Raw genomic sequence first — 21,763 nt, forward strand, 5'->3', positions numbered from 1 at the left:
ACAATATTCTCAGATGACTGTTGCCTAACATTGTATGGAGGCCCATAGATATGCATGCATTCCTCTGAGATGTCAAGATTTCAAAGCAGAAAAACTTAAAGCAACATTCCTACCCAGGAGTTTTAAGAAGAAAGGAAAATTAGTGATGTTGGGATAATGGTGATAGTCCTATGTCAGGAAAGGCTCTCAGCCATATGCAACTCTAGATTGACTGTTAGACAGGCAGCCAATGGCTCCTGCAATGACAAGTAAAGATTTAAAAGGTCATTGTAAGACAAAGGGCAACATTTCCACCTGGGAATCAATCATCATTTATTTTTTGTTTATTTGTTTATTTTTACAGTTTAAATAGAGGTGAAAGGACGTCAAGATAATACTGAGGACATAAACAAAATAAGGGAAAACTGGAACACCTAAGATGTTCACAAATTTCAGAAGAGACTATCCAAAAATAAGATTTTCTTGGGGGTAAGATAGCACCTACTCTGTTCTCTAGGAGTTTCAAAGGGCATGTGAAGATACATGTGTCATTCCAAAAGTCTCATAAGAGGTTTCTTAGTATTCTCATGATGGCTGAGAATATGAAAGGAAACTAAGGCAGGAAGGTAATTTCCCAGTCTTACCCAGGAATGACTATCATCTACTCTATTCTCTTTAGTTTTACATCAAAAGGTATGAAAGTATGAAGGTGGCTAGTGGGCATTCCTAGGATGGGTCAACCATTAGAGAAGTAATGACCTAAGTCAGGAAATCTTTTTATTTAGATGGATACCCCAAAAACAGGCTAAAACCTCAGAGGTGACCAGCCTAAAACAATAGACCTACTCCTTTAATCAAGTTTTAAACAGTGAGCTTCACTGATGTCCAGTGCTAGTTGCACTTCTGGGAAGCTCCAAGTTGTCTGAGGAAATCAAGAAAAGACAGAAGAATTGCCTTATTATTTATGAGTTTCAAGTGGATAGATTTGCACATGCCAACATACTTCTGGGTATTATTTGGTATTTACAATTATGTCAGAGGTAAATTTTGATAGTAGGATCAATGAGAAGTAAATCATCATTAATTAATTGCTCCATAATTTTAAAGAGGATCCAGGTTAATAGTTTAAAATATATGTAAATATGTACATGAAAATGTTTGTTTATATTTGATTTTGTTTGACCTTAGCATTGCACTTATTCCTTAAGTGTCCTAGGTCACATCATGAGAAGGGCAAAAGTTTTGAGAATCCCCAAACAGTCACTATTTATGCCATTCCAGAATTGATGCTAAGTATTAAATAGCATAACTATGCTTACTCATAAACTGTGATCACTGTTTTCCTTATTTGATTTTTTTGTGGAGTAGCTGACTCTTCTAGATTTAATGTCTTTGGCTCTTAATCTAATGCCTTCCCACCTCCATGATAAGTGTGTGACTCATTTCACGTTGTTGCTGGAACATATCTTGATCTGAATACTTGGGTTTCTTGAATTAGCATTGAACAGATTTACCTAACCCACAAAGAGAAACATTTTTACCCCACAAACTCATTAACTTTGGCATATAACTATTAAATTCTTCACTATCATGAGCTAAACTAATCATAATATAAATTTCTAGAGTGTAGAATGGATGGCCCTTCATTTTTAAAAAAATTTATTTATTTTATTTTTTGGCTGCGTTGGGTCTTCATTGCTGCACGCGGGCTTTCTCTAGTTGCGGTGAGCAGGGGCTACTCTTCGTTGCAGTGCGCGGGCTTCTCATTGCGGTGGCTTCTCTTGTTGTGGAACACAGGCTCTAGGTGCGTGGGCTTCAGTAGTTGTGGCGCGTGGACTCAGTAGTTGTGGCTTGCGGACTATAGAGCGCAGGCTCAGTAGTTGCGGCACAGAGGCTTAGCTGCTCCGCGGCATGTGGGATCTTTCCGGGCCAGGGATCGAACCCGTTTCCCCTGCATCGGCAGGCAAATTCTTAACCACTGAGCCACCAGGGAAGTCCCAGCCCTTCATTTACTGTACTGAAATATTCTCAGAGGTGTAGGGAATAATCTGTGCAATTCATATTATGATTAACAGAGGCTGAGCAACTTTTTCATTCATGAAACTCTTCCCCTGAATGAGAACACAGCAAACTCAAGGCCAGTTACATAATGTTACATTATTTCCACAGTACTAATAGAGCTGCATCCAAAAGAATTTCCATGGATGAGCAGCAAGGCCAAAATAGCCACAATCAAGGAAATGTATCAAATAGACATTCCTATGGGACACGAAAATTACATAAAGCTTTATCAACATATAAATTCATATAATTATATAAACTTTCCTACATTGCATAGACTGATTACAGCAGTATTATTCAACGTGTGGTTTGAAGACCTCTTCCAATTAATTAACCTGCATGTTTAATCCCTTGCTCCACCCCAGATCCAGGAAATCTTTGTGTACTGGTCCTTAGGAATCTACATTGTAGCAAGATTTACATATCACTTCTACACATAATAAAATTTGAGAACCACTGGTATAAAGAGTGTTACACTAATGGGAAAGGTAAGAAAAGGCATATAAGAAACATGTGTTAGTCCAGGTTCCCCAAGAAGCAGACAGCAAGATAGGATTAAATGTACAAGAATTTTTATTTGGTGAAAAACCTGATACAAAATGGGCAGGGGCTTCCCTGGTGGTGCAGTGGTTGAGAGTCTGCCTGCCAATGCAGGGCACACGGGTTCGAGCCCTGGTCTGGGGAGATCCCACATGCCACGGAGCAACTGGGCCCGTGAGCCACAACTACTGAGCCTGCGCGTCTGGAGCCTGTGCTCCGCAACAAGAGAGGCCGCGATAGTGAGAGGCCCGCGCACCGCGATGAAGAGTGGCCCCCGCTTGCCACAACTAGAGAAAGCCCTCGCACAGAAACGAGGAGCCAGCACAGCCGAAAATAAATAAATAAATTTAAAATAAATAAATAAATAAAAGTAACTACATAATTAATATAAAAGATTATTAAAAAAAAAAACACAACAAACCCTATTAAAAAAAAAAAAAAAAAACAAAATGGGCAGGAAGCCAAGTGACAGTGTTGAACTTTAGCTGAGCTCCGTGCTCCTGGAAAACTGTAATGGTTAAGAAACCCACCCCCTTTTGTGTTCCAAGAAATGGCTTCCTGCAAAAAAACACATCCTTGACTTAGACAAGACTGGTAGATGAACCGCTTGTTTATTTATGACAAAACCAGACAGAGTACAACTTCTTTGTCACCTAAATTACTGGCACCACTGTCCAACTGGATAAAATGCCTATTAACTTGACTTAACCATACTTGAGTCAGCCTTCCCCCAGTCCCTGAACTTTGGCTCACCACTGAGCACTGGAATGCAGAAAGACCCCTTTCTCAGAACCCCCTCCAAGAATCAGCTGATTTCAGGGGGAAATATTTCCTGATTAATCGTCTGATCACACCATTTACTCCTTCCACATGCCCATAAATGGTTCTTTCTAGCTTTACTTACTGCTCTCCCTTAAAAAAAAAATTTTTTTTAAAAGCCCTTTTTTTGCCTGACCCTGTAAATCTCATGGTCAGAAAACTCTCCTTATTTCAATAGTTCCTTCTCCCTTATTGCAATAGTCTTTTTTGAATAAGTCTCTCCTTATTCAAGTCTGGATTTATTTCTTCTTTCACACAAATAAGACTGGGAGAGCCAATACACCGGGATGGAAGTCTGCCCCAAAGTGAAGAAGAGAGGGAAGGAAAGAAGGACAGGTGGAATGGAAGCATCCTAGAGTTTTCTGCAATCTGAGGAAAGTTTGCCATCATATCAGGCATGTCTCCCAGTAACAAACCTGCCATAGGAACCACGCTGTGCTCCATCATTGGCTGGGAGCAGCCATGGGAAGCATGGACTTCAGAGTGCAGGGCTGGGGCCCTTGTGAGTCAGTTATGCACCCTGAAGTTGAAGTCTTCAAAGCATATACTTACGGCTGCTACAATGTGTTTCAAACTATAATTCCTGAGCCCTTTAGGACTCCTCCATCCACCACATCCAATACAATAGCAGCAGTGAGCCACTACTAGGGATAGTTGTGTAGAGTTGGCAAAAGGTGAACAGCCTCTAGGTATGGATACTTGCTTATGTGAGTCTGTGAATACGTTATGACCAGAAGGTAGAATGAGCAATAAGTTGTGGGTTTCTAATGGGAGAATATCAAACCGATGCTTCTAGTAATTTTATCTTCTGAGGCTGAGAATACTATGGGGAAAGATATGTTTGTTTGAACTTCTGCTGTCTCTAGTCAATGTGCTCATTTTGAGAAAAGCATAAATGAGAAAACAAGGTAATACAGATGGGCAGTGACACTGTTGGAATCGAGCTTTTGTAAACTTGGACAGCTCACTTTACCTTGCTGGGATTCTTCATCTGAAAAATAGTATATATGTATCACTATACCTCACAGGGATGTTGAAAAACAACATGACATGCCTATGAAATATTTCAATATTCTTAGGAAAAAGACACAGCCTAGATGCAGATTTGAAGTCAGATGGAGTTTTCCCAGAGATGAAAGGGAGACATTGTTTTGCATGGTTTTGAGACATGGTTTTGCAGTTCATGGAAACTGCAGGTCCTGTTTGAGTTATTCTCTGAGGCTGAAGTTTTAAATGGAGTAGCTAGAGCTGTTAGGAATATAGGAGGAAAAAGAGAAAGGGAAAGAGTGCTGAAGAAGGAGACAGATTTGTTGATTTCCTACTCTGGTGCCTGGAACTGTGTGAAATACAGACTTAACTGCACATGATGACAGCTCAGTTAAAGAATAAGCACCATCCTGATAAGTGATATGGCTATTTGGACACTGACTCTCTTTTTTTCTGTATGATGATTTTTTCCCCAAAACACATTAAATAAATACAGTATAGAAAGAAGGTAATACTTCAACATTATGGCTTCAGGCAAAGACATATTCACCAATTTACTTGAACCAAAGTTTCCAGTTAGAGAATATTGTAAGGAATAAATTTGATGAGTTACATTTTGAATGAACTTAAATGGGTTTTCTTTGCATATAAATGCCCAGCAAGTGTGATGACAAGGCACTAAGGCTCTTCAGTTTTCTCTACATGTATGTTGTTCTCATGTGTTTCAAAGTAAGTGTTACAACCATTGTTGTAGCTTTTATTTTTGTATAAAAGGGTTTGATATTGTGCTATAAACTTAAGTGTAGTTTGAGGGCAAAATCACCAAAAGTCCCAAAAGGCTAAAAATTTGTTGAAGAAAATAGTTTTAAAATAATGTATTTGGAGATATATATATCTCCAAAGGAAATGAAAACAGGATATTGAAGAGATATCTGAACCCCCATGTTCACTGCAGCATTACTCACAATAGCCAAGTTACAGAAGCAACCTAAGTGTGCAACAATGGATGAATGGATAAAGAATATATGAGGTATATATCTATATATATCTATGTATCTGTGTATCTATCTACATATTTATATTATTTATATATATTTAGTTATATATAAATATAACTCAGCCATGAGAAAGAAGGAAATCCTGCCACTTGCAACAACATGGATGGAATTTGAGGGCATTATGCTAAATGAAATAAGCCAGACAGAGAAAGACAAAATACTACATTGTATCGCTTATGTGTGGAATCTTTAAAAAAAAATGTCAAACTCATGAAAACACAGAGTAAAGTAGTTGTCAGGGGCTGAGGAGTGGGGGAAATAGAGATTGATAAAAGGGTACAAACTTTCAGCTATAGGATGAATAAGGACTGAGGATCTAATGTAAAACACGTGAGTATAGTTGATAATACTGTATTGTATAATTGAAATTTACTGAGTGTGTAAGTTAAATATTCTCACCAAAAGAAAAAGAGAAAAGAGAAATATGTGAGGTGAAACATATGTTAATTAACTAGATGGGGGAATCCTTTCAAAATGTATATCAAATCATCACAATGTGCACTTCAAATTTCTTACTATATTGTATGTCAATTATACCTCAATAAAGCCGAAATATAAATAAACAAATATAATGAACAACTCTTTGCACTTTCTTTTACAACTATCTATTACCCATTCACCTTTCCCTTACTCCTTCAGTGAGAAAGAAAATGTTTGTTACATTAAATTTTACCTACAAATCATGTTAATTTACTTCCAAATAGTTGTTTATTACTTTTTCTCATTATGCAATTGATATATTCTTCTCTTTTTGAAAATTGCCTTAGGTTGGGACCAAAAGCATCATAACTTTCCCATTAAAATTAATAGAACTGTATTTATATTTAATAGTTTTCAGCTAGAGGCAGGGTTATCAGGAGTGGATTTAGGTTATTAAGAAAATGACCTGTCATGAGCACTCTTTCATTTAAACCTCATGGCAACCCTGTGGGTATGTATTACCATTATCACCATCATTGTTATTATCATCATTGGCATTAGTATCATCATCACCATAATTACTTTGATTTTTATCACAATTCGCAGATAAGGAAACTGAAGCATAGAGTAGTTCTGGGACTTGCCTGAGATCACAGAGCTAATGAATGACAGAGTCATTGTTCCATCTCAAATTCACCTGACTCCACGAGTGCATTCAGATCAACGTGAGCAAAACTTAACAGGGAGTCAACCAAGACCTTCAGTTTCTAACTCTTTCATAAGAAGCTACATGACGTAATTCATACTTTGAAATTCACTAGCAAAACACTGAAATAATTACAACAGAGAACGTAGAAAATAACTGACTATAAAGGAAATAAAACTTTGGGAGCCTCTCTAGCTGTGCTGTGGAGAGTGGGGAGGAGGCTGAACAGGAACAATCCAAGGTCACAGACTTCAATCAAAGCGGTTTCTTTTCTGCGTGTTTTATACATTTGGGATTTTTGCATATTTTATTTGAGAAGAGGGTTGCACTGTGTTTTTTACAGAAAATGAATTTGAAAATTACTTATAAGAAATGAATTCTGGGAGCCAACTCTGAAAGTCTGTGCTTCTCTGATTCTGTGTAGCTTCCCAGAGCAGGGATTCTCAACCTTAGTAGCTACAAACTGGTGGCTAACAATCAACTTTGAGGTCTTTTGTGAGGAAAAGCTAAAACTTCATATGAGTGAAATATTTAAAATTTATTCAAGGTTATCCCATTCATTATGTCAACTATCATTTACTTGAATTTTCATTTATCTTATTAAGTGGGAAAAAAACATGGAGGAATAACAGCTCTTTATATGGGTGACAGCCCTTTGAGAATCCAATAGAAGCTATAAATTTTCTCACCAAAAACAAAGCACATATTTCAATACATAATTTGTGTATGTGTGAGCGTGTGTGTGTGTGTGTGTGTGTGTATACACTCATGCACACGCAGCTGATTGCTCAGGAACATCCACAGGGGTAGGGTATTTGTGAATGCCACCTCTGACTACCACTGGAATATAAACTGATTTTTTGCACATGAATCTGATGGTTGAGATGAAAGTGACTCTTCCTAAACAGGTATAAATTGCTAAGCTCACCTTAGTCTATGGTATAACTTTCCCACCTCGGAAGATTTCATTCACCATCTCCCACCTAGCTTACATTTGTGGGTCGAAAAGTGAAGTCTGCTCATAAGCATCTAATTTCCCCAAACTTGTCAACAGTTGTGATTTCAGACTCCACCATCTACACAAGACTGAGTGTCATTCCTCTCAGGACTGATAACTATACTGTGCCTAGAGAGACACAGAAAAGACATTTTGCCAGTTAATTTTTACCCTTGAAAAATATCTCATTAGTGTCATTTCTTTTTCCTGGGAAGAAAACCAGGTAGGAATCCTTTTGTTGTTGTTTCTTTCTAATTTTGTGTGCTTGTGCTGATAAACAGATTTAATGATGAGAAAGAATAGAACATGGCAATACTCAATATACATCTAGTGAGGAATTCTCACTAGCAACAAAGCACTGTGCTGGGCTTGGGGAATGGGTTAAGGCATTGGAAAGAGGATATATGGTTCCTTCATCCAAGGGGAAAGGAGAAATATTGAAATTAAACATGTTAACCATATGGTATTAATTGGTGTCATCAAAATCCAAAAGCTACTTTTTCTTTTAGTTGCATGTGTTATGCATACTTGTCCTGGAAAATATATCATTATACTTTTACTCTTTGTACCTATACTTCTCATATTCCAAGACAAAAGACAACCACCTCTTTCCATTATTTCAGGTAAGATCCTTATTTTTAGCTTTGCTATGTGCAATAAGCCTCCTACAACTGCATGGGGCAAACACTATTACTCTTTTCAACTCTTAGACCCTCGTTTACACACCATCAACATAAGCATTAGGTCACATTCTGTTAAGGCTATACAGAACACATTCATTCTGTTTTCTTATTTGAATTTCTTTTTTTCTTAAGTCTTTTTTGAATTTGTTACAATATTGCTTCTGTTTTATGTTTTGGTTTTTTGACCGCGAGGCATGTGGTAAGATCTTAGCTCTCCGACAAGGGAGAGCCCAGTAGTGGGATTGCTGGGTTGTATGGTAGTTCTATTTTTAGTTTTTTAAGGAACCTCCATACTGTTCTCCATAGTGGCAGTATCAATTTACATTCCCACTAACAGTGCAAGAGGGTTGCCTTTTCTCCACACCCTCTCCAGCATTTATTGTTTGTAGATTTTTTGACGATAGCCATTCTGACTGGTGTGAGGTGACACCTCACTGTGGTTTTGATCTTCATTTCTCTAATGATTAGTGATGTTGAGCATCCTTTCATGTGTTCGTTGGCAATCTGTATATCTTCTTTGGAGAAATGTCTATTTAGGTCTTCTGCCCATTTTTGGATTGGGTTGTTTGTTTTTTTGATATTGAGCTGCATGAGCTGCTTGTATATTTTGGAGATTAATCCTTTGTCAGTTGCTTCATTTGCAAATATTTTCTCCCATTCTGAGGGTTGTCTTTTCATGCTGTTTATGGTTTCCTTTGCTGTGCAAAAGCTTTTAAGTTTCATTAGGTCCCATTTGTTTATTTGTGTTCTTATTTCCATTTCTCTGGGAGCTGGGTCAAAACGGATCTTGCTGTGATTTATGTCATAGAGTGTTCTGCCTATGTTTTCCTCTAAGAGTTTTATAGTGTCTGTCCTTACATTTAGGTCTTTAATCCATTTTGAGTTTATTTTTATGTATGGTGTTGGTTTTGATAATGTACTTAAATGATGGATATGGATGCACTTTGTAAACTGTAAAAATGTTAGTCACAAATTCAAGGTAACATTCATGCAAAGAACAGCGACTATTCAGCTGATACATATCTCAATGTCTATGTTCTCACCAGAAATCCAATTATTACATTTCTATACTTACTATATTTATACCAATATTTTATATATATTTTAAGTGGAATTATGGTTCTCTGCTCCTTATTGCAGTATCACCAAACCAATAAGACAAATTCTAAAACAATGAACATCTAAAATCTATGGAATATTAGAGTTGGAAAGAATGTAAAATATTACTTCTATATTATTTTTCTTTGATGCATGAGGAGATTGAGTCCCAGAGACCCACTTACTTAACAGAGCAAGGCAAAGATAAGACCTGAATCAGAAATATTTACCAGTTCTATGTAACTTTCCATTACCATACTATTCAAAAATCTGTTTCTTTTTCCTGTGGGATTCTTGTAGTATAAAATACACCTTGAAATAATAGGACATCAGTCAGAGTTTAAAAAGTAATTTTTGGAAATGAAAAAAAACTCTGCAAGATTAGTGTATTAAAAAATAGGACTTGACCTGTACTCAGATGAATTTAATTTTTCTCTTGGGATGACTTGCTTTCCTCCCTCTGATTAGTTTGCCTTTTCAGCTAATGTTGTAGCATCTGAGGTTACTACTTTCATTTTCCAATTTGTAAGCCCCTTTCCATTTTCCAGATCATTACCATTTAAGATGTTCTGATCATTCTTCTTGAGAATTCCTGAAGTAATTAAAAGAAATCCTCCAGAGGGGTCCCAGGCCTTTGGCAATACTCATCAAATGCTATAGGGCTGGTGCAAGGCTCAAAGGCCTTATATATAGCCCTCCATTGCAGTGGCTCATAAGGCATGCTCTCACTTATTTATTCGACAGAGATTTATTAAATGCCGACACTGTCAAGCACTGTGTTCACCACTGGGTTAACCTCCTATTTAGAGAGAGGGAAACAACAATTACAATATGTCCTGATAAGTGCTGTGATAAAAGTATTCACAGGCTTCTGTGTGAGCCCAACATGATAGGGCCAGGCAAGTAAGGGTTCTCAGCACAGCCGTGTAACCTTTACAGGGCATATCAAGTATAAATCATAGAAGAGGGGTGTTCAGGAACTGCATGAGGGTCCGTATGCCCAGAGAAAGGATGCCTTCCACCTTTATCAATAAAATAGTAATCCTTCTTTATTCTACTTGCTAAATATATTCAAAATCCATCCACTTCTCTTCCTTAATACTATTACTGTTGTCCAAACCTCCATCGTCTCTTACCTGAGTTATTTTCCTTAGCACACTAATTGTTCTCTGTCTCCACTCTTGCTCAGTGCAATTTATTCTCCTCTCAGCAGCCAGGACTATTGGTTAAAAAGCAAATCAGATCATGCTCAAACCCTTCATTGGCTTTCCACTGAACTTAGAATAAAATTCATATTCCTTGACATGACCTGCCAGACTCTGTGATCTAGTCCCTTCCTCTTGTTTTTCTTTCCCATGTTCCCTATGTTCAGAATACATGGCCTTTACTCTATTTCTAAAACACAACATATCCTTTCTTTCACACCATAGGGACTTCATACTTATTATTTTCCTTCCCTGGAATGACTTTATCCTAAATATTTGCATGGGTGAGAATGTCTTGCTCATAGTGTTCAGGTCTCATCACCTTCTCAATGAATCCTTATCTAACAATTCAATCTAATACTATCTGCCCAGATTATGTCACATCACCCTTTTTATTTTTTTTTAAATTAATTTATTTATTTCTTTATGGCTGCGTTGGGTCTTCGTTTCTGTGCGAGGGCTTTCTCTAGTTGTGGCAAGTGGGGGCCACTCTTCATCGCAGTGCGCAGGCCTCTCACTATCGCGGCCTCTCTTGTTGCGGAGCACAGGCTCCAGACCCGCAGGCTCAGTAATTGTGGCTCACGGGCCCAGTTGCTCCGCGGCATGTGGGATCTTCCCAGACCAGGGCTCGAACCCGTGTCCCCTGCATTGGCAGGCAGATTCTCAACCACTGCGCCACCAGGGAAGCCCGATCATATGGTTTTTGTTTTTTATTCTATTTGTATAGTGTATTACATTAATTAGTTTTTAGATGTTAAACTACCTTTTATTCCTAGGATAAATCCTACATGGTTGTGGTAAAAATTTTGTTTTATGTATGTTGCTTGATTTGGTTTTCTAGCATTTTTCAAAGGACTTTTGCATCTATATTTAAAAGAGACATTGATCTGTAGTTTTCTTCTCTTGTGATGTCTTTGTTGTGTTTTGATATCAAGGTAATACTGGCCTCATAGAATGAGTTACAAAGTGTTCCCTCCTCTTCTATTTTTGGAAGAGTGTGTGAAGTATTCACATACTTGTGAATTTTCAAAATTTCTTTTTGATTTCATTCCTTTGTGATTTTACTTTTTATGGTTTCAATCCTTTTACATTTATTGATATTTGTATTATGGTCTAACACATTGTCTATCCTGGAGAATTTACCTTATGCACTTGAGAACAATGTGTATTCCGCTGTTGTTAGGTGGAGTCTTCTATAAATATCTGTTAGGTACATTCAGGTTATAGTGTTTTATGAGTCTTCTATTTCCTTGTTGATCTTCTGCCTACTTGTTATATCCATTACTAAAAGTGTGGTATTTAATTCTCCATTTATTATTTCTTCATTTTCCCTTGTTCAGTTTGGCTAAAGTTTTGTCAACCTTGTTGATCTTTTCAAAAAATGAACTTTTTCTTCCTTTCAATTGTGTCAATTTTTTCTTTATGTATTTTGAGGTTTTGTTGTTAGGGATATATATATTTACAATATTTGTTGTTCTGATGAATTGACCCTGTTACTGTTATAAAATGTCCTTCTTCGTCCTTAGTAACCATTTTTATCATAATATCTATTTTGTCCAATATTATTGCTGCCACTTACTGTGTTACTGTGATGACATATTTTTTTTCCATTGTGTTACATTCCAACCTACTTTTGTGTTTGAATTTAAAAGGTGTCTCTCGTAGAAGCCATTTCTATCATTGTTCTTATACTTTTCTTTAATTCATTAGACATGGTTTCCTTTGGTTCTTCGAACATATTCATAATAGCTGTTTTACAGGCTTTGTAATAAGCCTAATATCTGGACTTCCTCAGGGACAGTTCTTATTGACTGCTTTTTCTCCTTGTGTATAGGCCATACTTCCCTGTTTCTTTACATGTCTTCTAAATTTTTTTGTTTAAAATTGGTCATTATAAATAATTTGGCATATAAATAAGTACATTGTGGCAACTCTGAAATCAGAACCCCCACTCGTGCAGGGTTTTTGTGTTGCTGTTGCTGCTTTGCTACTGTTCATTTAGTGAATTTCTTGGTCAAATTCTGCAAACTCTGTGTTCCTTGTTATGTCTAACCACTGACTGAAGACTCTGCTTAATTATATCTCAGTGGTCAGCTAATGATTGGACAGAGATTTTCTTAAATGCCTTGAACCAGGAAGTCCCTCACTCTTTGCTATGGGGCTCTGTTTGTGTGGTAGGGCACATCTTCCACCCTCCAAAAGTTTACAAATCTGCGTCAGCCTTTATTTCCTGCTTGCACGGACCCTTAAGGTCAGCAGAGGTGAAAGGGCCTTCTTAGGTCTTTTTTGGGTATGTGCACTGGCCTGTACATGTGCATGGCCTTCTAAATCCCCAGGAATATGTTAAAGCTTTTCAAAGCCCCTATAGACATCTTATTCTCAGATTTTTTTTTTTCTTTTTTTTTTTTTTTTTTGGTCAGTCTCTTGCAAAACTGCCTTAGGCAGTTGTGGTGTTAAACAAATGCCAGTGATTGTCAGCAGATGCCCTGAAAAAAGGGGCTTTTCACACTGAGTGATCCCTGAGTCAGATCAAAAGGAAACAAGCCCTGTGAATCAGTTCTTCCAGGGAGCTGCCAGGCAGGTCAAATAGTGACAACTCTCTGAGGATAAGGCTTTTTGAGAAGCTCCATAACCTTGACGCCCCTTCCAGTGGTTGTTAGCCTTCTGGATTTCATAGCTACCATGGTGCAAGGCTGCTACTTTTCAAAACTACTGGAGGGGTGGGGAGCCGGAGATAGGAAAACAGCAAGTTAAAACACCACAAATTCATTGTTCTTACTGAGTTTCAACTATTTTTCTTAATAAAACAGTCCTTAAGTTTTTGCAAGCCTTTGGTTAATTTCTAGAGTTCTGAAAAAGCTGATTTTTGCAATTCTTGCCACTAATGTTTTTATAAAGGAGTGTGTTTTTGATGTCCTTACCTTGCCACTCTGGAAATTCTTCTCCTAAAGCAATATCTTTAAACGCATAGTCTAAGTATTTAACTCCTCTTCCTAAAATTATGTAATAGCTTCCCTTTAACTTTCAAATAAAATCCCAAAAATGACCTACAAAGCCCCACATAATCTGGCCCCTCCCTCCCTCTTAGCCTCAAACTTCACGTTCTCCCCCTAGACTTCCTTTCAATACCTATAATAAACTTTCTTCCCGCTGCCCTTTTGCACAGATTATTCCTTCGCCTATAACCCTCTCCGTCTCCTCATTCCAATCCCATTTCTATCAACTAACTCCTATCTCTCAGGTCTCACAGTAAATGCCACTTCCTGGGGAGCCTTCTCTGACTCACAAGTTAGATTCAGTCTCTCCTTCAAATGCTCTCACAGCACCCTGCCTATTTCCTTCATAGCACTTATCATGACTGTAACAAAATGTAATTTGTGTATTTGTTGAATTTTAAGATCCATGATGGCAGAGATTTAATCTGGTTCAGAGGCAAATGTTCAATAAATGTTTGTTAAAACAATGAATGAATAAACAGAAGAAGAGAATAAATGCATTATGCAAATACCTGGCCACAAAGTTGTTCTGTTTTGGGGAAAGTTGATGAGGAAAGGGACAAGTAACCTCACTAAAGCAGCTCTGAAACTCCCTATACACGTAACTGCTTCAGCCAGTGCAGCTTCTCAGAATATCTATGTTGAAAATTAAAGAGGATTATGGTCTTACTATGAAAATCTCTGATCTAAATTTCTTGTTTTATAGATAAACGTATCAACTCCAAGGGAGCAAGGAATTTTTTCAAGAGTTGTCAGACAGCAAATTACATGAGGAAATTTTAAAATATCCATGCCCAGCCTGTCCCCGTATTTTATCTGTCATAAATTTGCTTTTAATGTGGCCCAAGAGCATGGGTATTTTTGAAAAGCTCGCTAAATAATTCCAACATGCAGCCAGGTTTCCTGAGAACTGTTATAGGTAAAAAGTATCTTGTCTCAGGTTTGTTCCTGTCAACCTTCCATTCAAGGTGCTCCAGTCCTCACAGCAAGGAACATAATAAGATCTGGGGACAGTCTGATAAATGATCATCTTAGAAAGATAGGAATATAAGCAACGCGGGTGTTGGTCCTCAACCAAAAAACTAAAGCAAAGGTACTCTTCACATTTGAAGTAACAGAAAAAGCTTGTCACTGGGGAACAGACAACCTGTTTTCTGCTAATAAACTCTAGGGTGGCTTTTGTGGCTGCCTTGATTAATTGGTGACGATGAAATAACCAGTGCTCAGGGATACATGAGACGGCAAAGGATTGTAAGTGACAATTTGCTGTTAAAATTCATCGGGCCCTGCAAAGCGCCTTGATTAATGAAGTCGCTGTGCCTGCCTTTGCTCTGAGGAGGGGGCCACTGTGGGAGGGAAGGGAAAAGAAAATTGCAAGGATGCTCTCGCTAAAGAGGTTCGGCACCCGGTTGCATTTAATCTATCTGCCGTTCCATTATGCAAGTACCTTCTCCCTCTCAGTTGTTCGCTGGCGCTGCCATTAATCACAGACTGCTGCAAAGAAAAGGAGAGTAGGGGGGAGGTAAGGGAGACAGAGCTGTCCTTCCCGGCTTGTAGCGGGGGAGGATGATGGGTAAGCAGGGGGCCCAGGAGGGGAACTGCTGGGTTATGACCAACCAGAGGAACTTAAAACAGGATTCACAGAGTTGAGCCTCAGCAGGCACAGCTGGATGCGCCACCCCCCCCACCCCTCCCCCGCCACTGGCTCTGTGGAGGTGCTTGGTGCACATCGCCATCTACAGCTAACTGTGTAAACTGCTCCGAGGGAGCCGCTGAGCTCCAGAAAAGGCCCAGAAATCAGAGCACTCGCAAATCCAGTGGCTTTAGCAAGTCCGTGTGCAGGCCAGGGAGGCAGGACAGCATTGGCTTCCATGACACTGGGCTGCCTTCTTTGGTGCTTGGCCCTACAGCGTGTCGTCCTGCACAAGGTTTAGCTAGTGCCCATGGAAACGGGCCATAAAGAATGGATTCCCATGAAATCCTTTGAATGAGCTCTTTTGTCCCTAGAGAAAAAACAACAGCCTGTCCCCATACTCGCAATTTACCCAGACAGGGTTGCTGCACTCACTGCATTGGACCTTTTTTTGAAAACAGTCTTAAAATTTTTCTGAAGTCAGTGTTAAAATCTCTTTATGCTACTATATTTGATGTAAGGAAATTTCAGTTTTAAGGTTATAGAGTCATATTCTCCAAGTTGCATTATGTTTAACACCTGAATACTTTCTAATACATGATGAATAACAAACAACTCAGTATTTGTACAGCCCAAAATTCTAATATGTCAGGAATGGAAGGGTCTATTTGGAGTCTCTCTTCCTCAACAGTGTTCCTAAAGTGTATTAAGAGTTTGTGAACACGATCTCATCTAATACACACAAAACCTGTTGTAGACAATACAGGTATCCCCATTTTACAGACGAGAATAATTCAGATGAGAGGTTTTCAAAATATCTAGGTAGCTCCCTCAAGGTCCCACAGCTACAAATTTCCTTCAAACTTTGGTTCAATCAATAAAATAAAGGCATCCTCCTATGCTCCATGAATGTTGCTATTTCTCTATGAGGACAATGGGGCTAATTCACCAGCAGAAGATGTCAGCCCAGCTCTGCTAGTATTAGCTGTGTGACTTTGAACCAGTCACTTGACCTCTCTGAGCCTCCCCTCTTTTTTGTCTGTACACTGATAAAGTTGGGTGAATGGATTAACTCTGGGATGCTAGAATAGAAGTTGAACATTTTTAAAAAAGATACTGAAGCTTGAGGCCTCTTAGCTTGCAAACTGGAAGTGACTCAGTGATTGAAAGGAGTCAGATACAACTGGACTATTCCACTGTTTATGACAACACAAGGCACTGGTCATCCCTGGACCACTCCCACAACCCACCTCTCTCCTTTGCTTTGGGCAGTAGGCCCCAATTATTGACAGGTGGAAGCATCTTTCTATCCTTGCCTTTGACATGCAGTATGGGAGACAGCTTTGAATTTGATGGAGTAAAGAGCCTGTCTGCCTTCCTGCTTCACAGCATTCAAAGAAAGCTTACCTGCACAAGTGCGTGTCGGCAGCACATGGCCCACTTCTAAGAGGACTGCACATCAGGATCAAGACATGGAGAGCAACTACTCCCTGGAAATGTTTAAACAAAGAAAAAGGTATAGTCTAAGAATCTTCAGATTTTTTTTTACAATCTCTTTAATGAAGCCAGCTTGGGATAGGACATGGTTGACAGCATTTCCCCAGACAGAATGTTAAATACTGCCTTCAAACCAGAAAATTACTCATTGATTTGACCTGGAAAAAGATAAACGTTCTATTCGACTCCTTTCTATTCCCGTGTGGGCTTTATTGTTTTTAGTGAAACAATCTGAGCCAGCCTCCTAATGAAGCAACCCAGCATATAAACACAGCAAGTATATGGCACAGGCACAGAGCCCTTGTCAACCGAACGCAACACCCCAGAAGGCCACCCACAGCTGCTGAGAGCAGGGTGTGCACACCAGCTTAACAAGGTGGCTGCCCGACCGCAGCACGACAGCAGACACACTGCCCAGGAGCAAACAGACATGGCGAATGAAAACTCTGGCTAAGGATGGAGCCGAAACAAGAGCTTATAATTCACTGCCTCAAGAGCCTCTGAAGTCACTACCATTTCAGCTTTGGCCAAAGACAATTTTCATCATGACAGGTGACTGCCATCTGTAAGACCCTGTCAGACCACATATGCCTAATAATGGTCTCTCATTTTTACCCAGTGTTTTACAGCTCACATAGGGCCACCGCGTGCCCAGTCTCATTTGATTCTCTTAACAACACTATTAAACATGTGGTACAGGTACTCACTGCACTGGCTGCATTTTGTTTTTCAGAGAGATGCTATCAAGTAGTATTATATCTATTTGTTGGTGCAGCAAGCTCGTATGGAGGGTCTGCTCTGTTCCAGGCACTCAGAGAAGATGGAGGAGCACACAGAAGGAAGGAGAGAAAGCGGAGGTGAGTCCAATATGGCCTCCATGTTAATGTTTTCAAGGAGTTAATCTCAAGAGGAGGCAGAAGGGTAAACAGATAACTCTAATTCAATCTTGACAGAACTGAGAGGGAGGTATTCATAATCCCCAAGGGGAGTAGTGATGTGATTCTCAAGAGTTTTCTAAATGGTAAAAAGAATTTAAGTAAACTTTTCATTCTGATTCTTAGAAAAAATGTTATAATTATGAAACAATATACACTTTGAGTTTTTAGATTAATTAATAAGCTTACGAAATATTTTATTATTGCTTATTTTCTTAAGACTAACAACAAAACCTCCAGGTAAGACAAGCAGGCACTTTTATCCTTATTTTACAGAGGCTCACGGAAGTTGAATGGCTTATGCAAGGCAACAGGTCAGGAATTCGAATTTACTAGGGAATTGCTTGATGCTCAGTTCAAATCTGGATTCTAATCCAGTGCTTCTCAAATTTAATGAATACAGAAACCACTTGGGGATCTTGTTCAATTATAGAGTCAGGTTTGTCCATCTGGAGTGGGGTCTGAGAGTCAGCATCTCTAACAAGCCGCCTGGTGATACTGATGCTGCTGGTCCATGGACCTGGCTTTGAGTAACAAGGATCCAGAGTGATGTCCTGGCCCTAGATGTGTGTATTATAAAAAGGCGGGGGCACAATCAGAGTGCATGAATGCTAGCAACAGTGAATTGGTTTATCAGAAATTAGAGGGAAGGGGGGACCTTCAAGATGGCGAAGGAGTAAGATGTGGAGATCACCTTCCTCCCCACATATACATCAAAAATACATCTACATGTGGAAAAACTCCTACAGAACACCTACTGAACGCTGGCAGAAGACCTCAGACTTCCCAAAAGGCAAGAAACTCCCCACGTACTTGGGTAGGGCAAAAGAAAAAAGAAAAAACAGAGACAAAAGAATAAGGACGGGACCTGCACCTCTGGGAGGGAGCTGTGAAGGAGGAAAAGTTTCCACACACTAGGAAGCCCCTTCACTGGTGGAGACAGGGGGTGGGCACGGGGGAAGCTTCGGAGCCATGGAGGAAAGTGCAGCAACAGGGTGCAGAGGGCAAAGTGGAGAGATTCCTGCACAGAGGATTGGTGCCAACCAGCACTCACCAGCCCGAGAGGCTTGTCAGCTCACCCTCCGGGGCAGGCGGGCTCTGGGAGCTGAGGCTCGGGCTACAGAGGTCCTATCCCAGAGAGAGAACTGGGGTTGGCTGCGTGAACACAGCCTGAAGGGGGCTAGTGAGCCACAGCTAGCTGGGAGGGAGTCCGGGAAAAAGTCTGGAACTGCCGAAGAGGCAAGAGACCATTGTTTCAGGGTGCACAAGGAGAGGGGATTCCTTCCCCGTGTGCCCACAGAAGGCAGAGCACCACCTAAACTAACTTCAGAGATGGGCATGAACTGTGGCTATCAGCGTGGACCCCAGAGATGGGCATGAAACGCTAACGCTGCTGCTGCCACCAAGAATCCTGTGTGTAAGCACAGGTCACTATCCACACCTCTCCTCCCGGGAGACTGTGCAGCCCACCACTGCCAGGGTCCCGGGATCCAGGGACAACTTCGCCGGGAGAACACGGCATGCCTCAGGCTGTTGCAATGTCATGCCAGCCTCTGCCGCCGCAGGCTTGCCCAGCATTCCAATCATGACTACTGTACCCTCCCTCCCCCCAGCCTGAGCAAGCAAGAGCACCCTAATCAGCCTCTGCTTTAACCCCATCCTGTCTGGGTGGGAACAGATGCCTGAGGGCAGCCTACATGCAGAGGCAGGGCGAAAACCAAAGCTGAACCCCAGGAGCTGTGCAAACACAGAAGAGAAAGGGAAATCTCTCCCAGCAGCCTCAGGAGCAGCAGACTAAATTCCCACAATCAACTTGATGTACCCTGCATCTGTGGAATACCTGAATAGACAATGAATCATTGCAAAATTGAGGTGGTAGACTTTGGGAGCAATTGTAGACTTGGAGTTTGCTTTCTGTGACTGATTTGTTTCGGATTTTTATATTTATCTTAGTTTAGTTTTTAGCTCTTGTTATTGCTGGTGGATTTGTTTATTGGTTTGATTGCTCTCTTCTTTTTTATTATTTTGATAATTTTTATTTATTTATTTATTTATTTTTCTTTCTTTTTTTCTCCCTTTTCTTCTGAGCCGTGTGGCTGAAAGGGTCTTGGTGCTCTGGCCTGGTGTCAGGCCTGAGCCTCTGAGTGAGAGAGGCGAGTTCAGGACATTGGACCACCAGAGAACTCCCAGCGCTATGTAACTACAATCAGCGAGAGCTCTCCCAGAGATCTCTGTCTCAACGCTAAGACCCAGCTCCACCCAACAGCCAGCAAGCTCCAGTGCTGGATGCCCCATGCCAAACAACTAGGAAGAGAGAACACAACCCCACCCATTAGCAGAGAGGTTGCCTAAAATCATACTAAGTTCACAGACACCCAAAAACACACCAATGGACGTGGTCCTGCCCACCAGAGAGACAAGATTCAGCCCCACCCACCAGAACACAGGCACCAGTGTCCTCCACCAGGAAGCCAACACAAGCCACTGAACCAACATCACCCACTGGGGGCACAAACCAAAAACAATGGAAAATACAAACATGCAGCCTGCGAAAAGGAGACCCCAAACACTTGAACAAAATGAGAAGACAGAGAAATATGCAGCAGATGAAGGAGCAAGGTAAAAACCCACCAGACCAAACAAATGAAGAGGAAATAGGCAGTCTACCTATTACTAAAGAATTCAGAGTAATGATAGTAAAGATGATCCAAAATCTTGGAAATAGAATAGAGAAAATACAAGAAATGTTTAACAAGGACCTAGAAGAACTAAAGAACAAACAAACAATGATGAACAATACAATAAATGAAATTAAAAATTCTCTAGAAGGAATCAATAGCAAAATAACTGAGGAAGAAGAAAGGAAAAGTGACCTGGAAGACAAAATAGTGGAAATAACTGCCACAGAGCAGAATAAAGAAAAAAGAATGAAAGGAATTGAGGACAGTCTCAGAGACCTCTGGGACAACATTAAGTGCACCAACATTCGAATTATAGGGGTCCCAGAAGAAAAAGACAATAAGAAAGGGACTGAGAAAATATTTAAAGAGATTATAGTTGAAAACTTCCCTAATAAATGGAAAGGAAATAGTCAATCAAGTCCAGAATGTGCAAAGAGTCCCATACAGGATACATCCAAGGAGAAACACGCCAAGACACATATTAATCAAACTATGAAAAATTAAATACAAAGAAAAAATATTAAAAGCAGCAAGGGAAAAGCAACAAATACCATACGAGGGAAACCCCATAAGGTTAAGAGCTGATCTTTCAGCAGAAACTCTGCAAGCCAGAAGGGAGTGGCAGGACATATTTAAAGTGATGAAAGGGAAAAACTACAACCAAGATTACTCTACCCAGCAAGGATCTCATTCACATTTGACAGAGAACTTAAAACCTTTACAGACAAACAAAAGCTAAGAGAATTCAGCACCACCAAACCAGCTTTAAAACAAATGCTAAAGGAACTTCTCTAGGCAGGAAACACAAGAGAAGGAAAAGCCCTACAAAAAACCCAGAACAACTAAGAAATTGGTAATAGGAACACACATATTGATAATTACCTTAATGTAAATGGATTAAATGCTCCAACCAAAAGACACAGACTGGCTGAATGGATACAAAAATAAGACCTATATATGTGCTGTATACAAGAGACCCACTTCAGACTAACGGACACATACAGACTGAAAGTGAGGGGATGGAAAAAGATATTGCATGTAAATGGAAATCAAAAGAAAGCTGGAGTAGCAATACTCATATCAGACAAGGTAGACTTTAAAATAAAGACTATTACAAGAGACAAAGAAAGACACTACATAAGGATCAAGGGATCAATCCAAGAGGAAGGTATAACAATTGTAAATATTTATGCACCCAACATAGGAGCACCTCAATACATAAGGCAAATGCTAACAGCTATGAAAGGGGAAATCAACAGTAACACAGTGATAGTAGGGGACTTTAACACCCCACTTTCACCAATGGACAGATCATCCAAAATGAAAGTAAATAAGGAAACACAAGCTTTAAATGACACATTAAACAAGGTGGACTTAATTGATATTTATAGGACATTCCATACAAAAATAACAGAATACACTCTCTTCTCAAGTGCTCATGGAACACTCTCCAGGATAGATCATATCC

At 39.7% G+C, this 21,763-nt stretch overlaps 1 long non-coding RNA gene across 2 annotated transcripts in view; it reads right to left on the bottom strand.

The window, feature by feature from the left end:
• LOC309636891 overlaps window positions 1-18,569 on the bottom strand; it is a 410,385-nt gene extending 391,816 nt beyond the window's left edge. For both annotated transcript variants that reach the window (XR_014250277.1, XR_014250280.1), the window contains exon 1: window positions 16,590-18,569. This is a non-coding gene — a long non-coding RNA (uncharacterized lncRNA). The remainder of the gene's footprint in view (window positions 1-16,589) is intronic.
• Between the last annotated feature and the right edge of the window lie 3,194 nt (window positions 18,570-21,763).

The sequence above is a fragment of the Balaenoptera physalus genome (assembly GCF_965194825.1).
Source record: "Balaenoptera physalus genome assembly, chromosome: 10".
Lineage (NCBI taxonomy): Eukaryota > Metazoa > Chordata > Mammalia > Artiodactyla > Balaenopteridae > Balaenoptera > Balaenoptera physalus.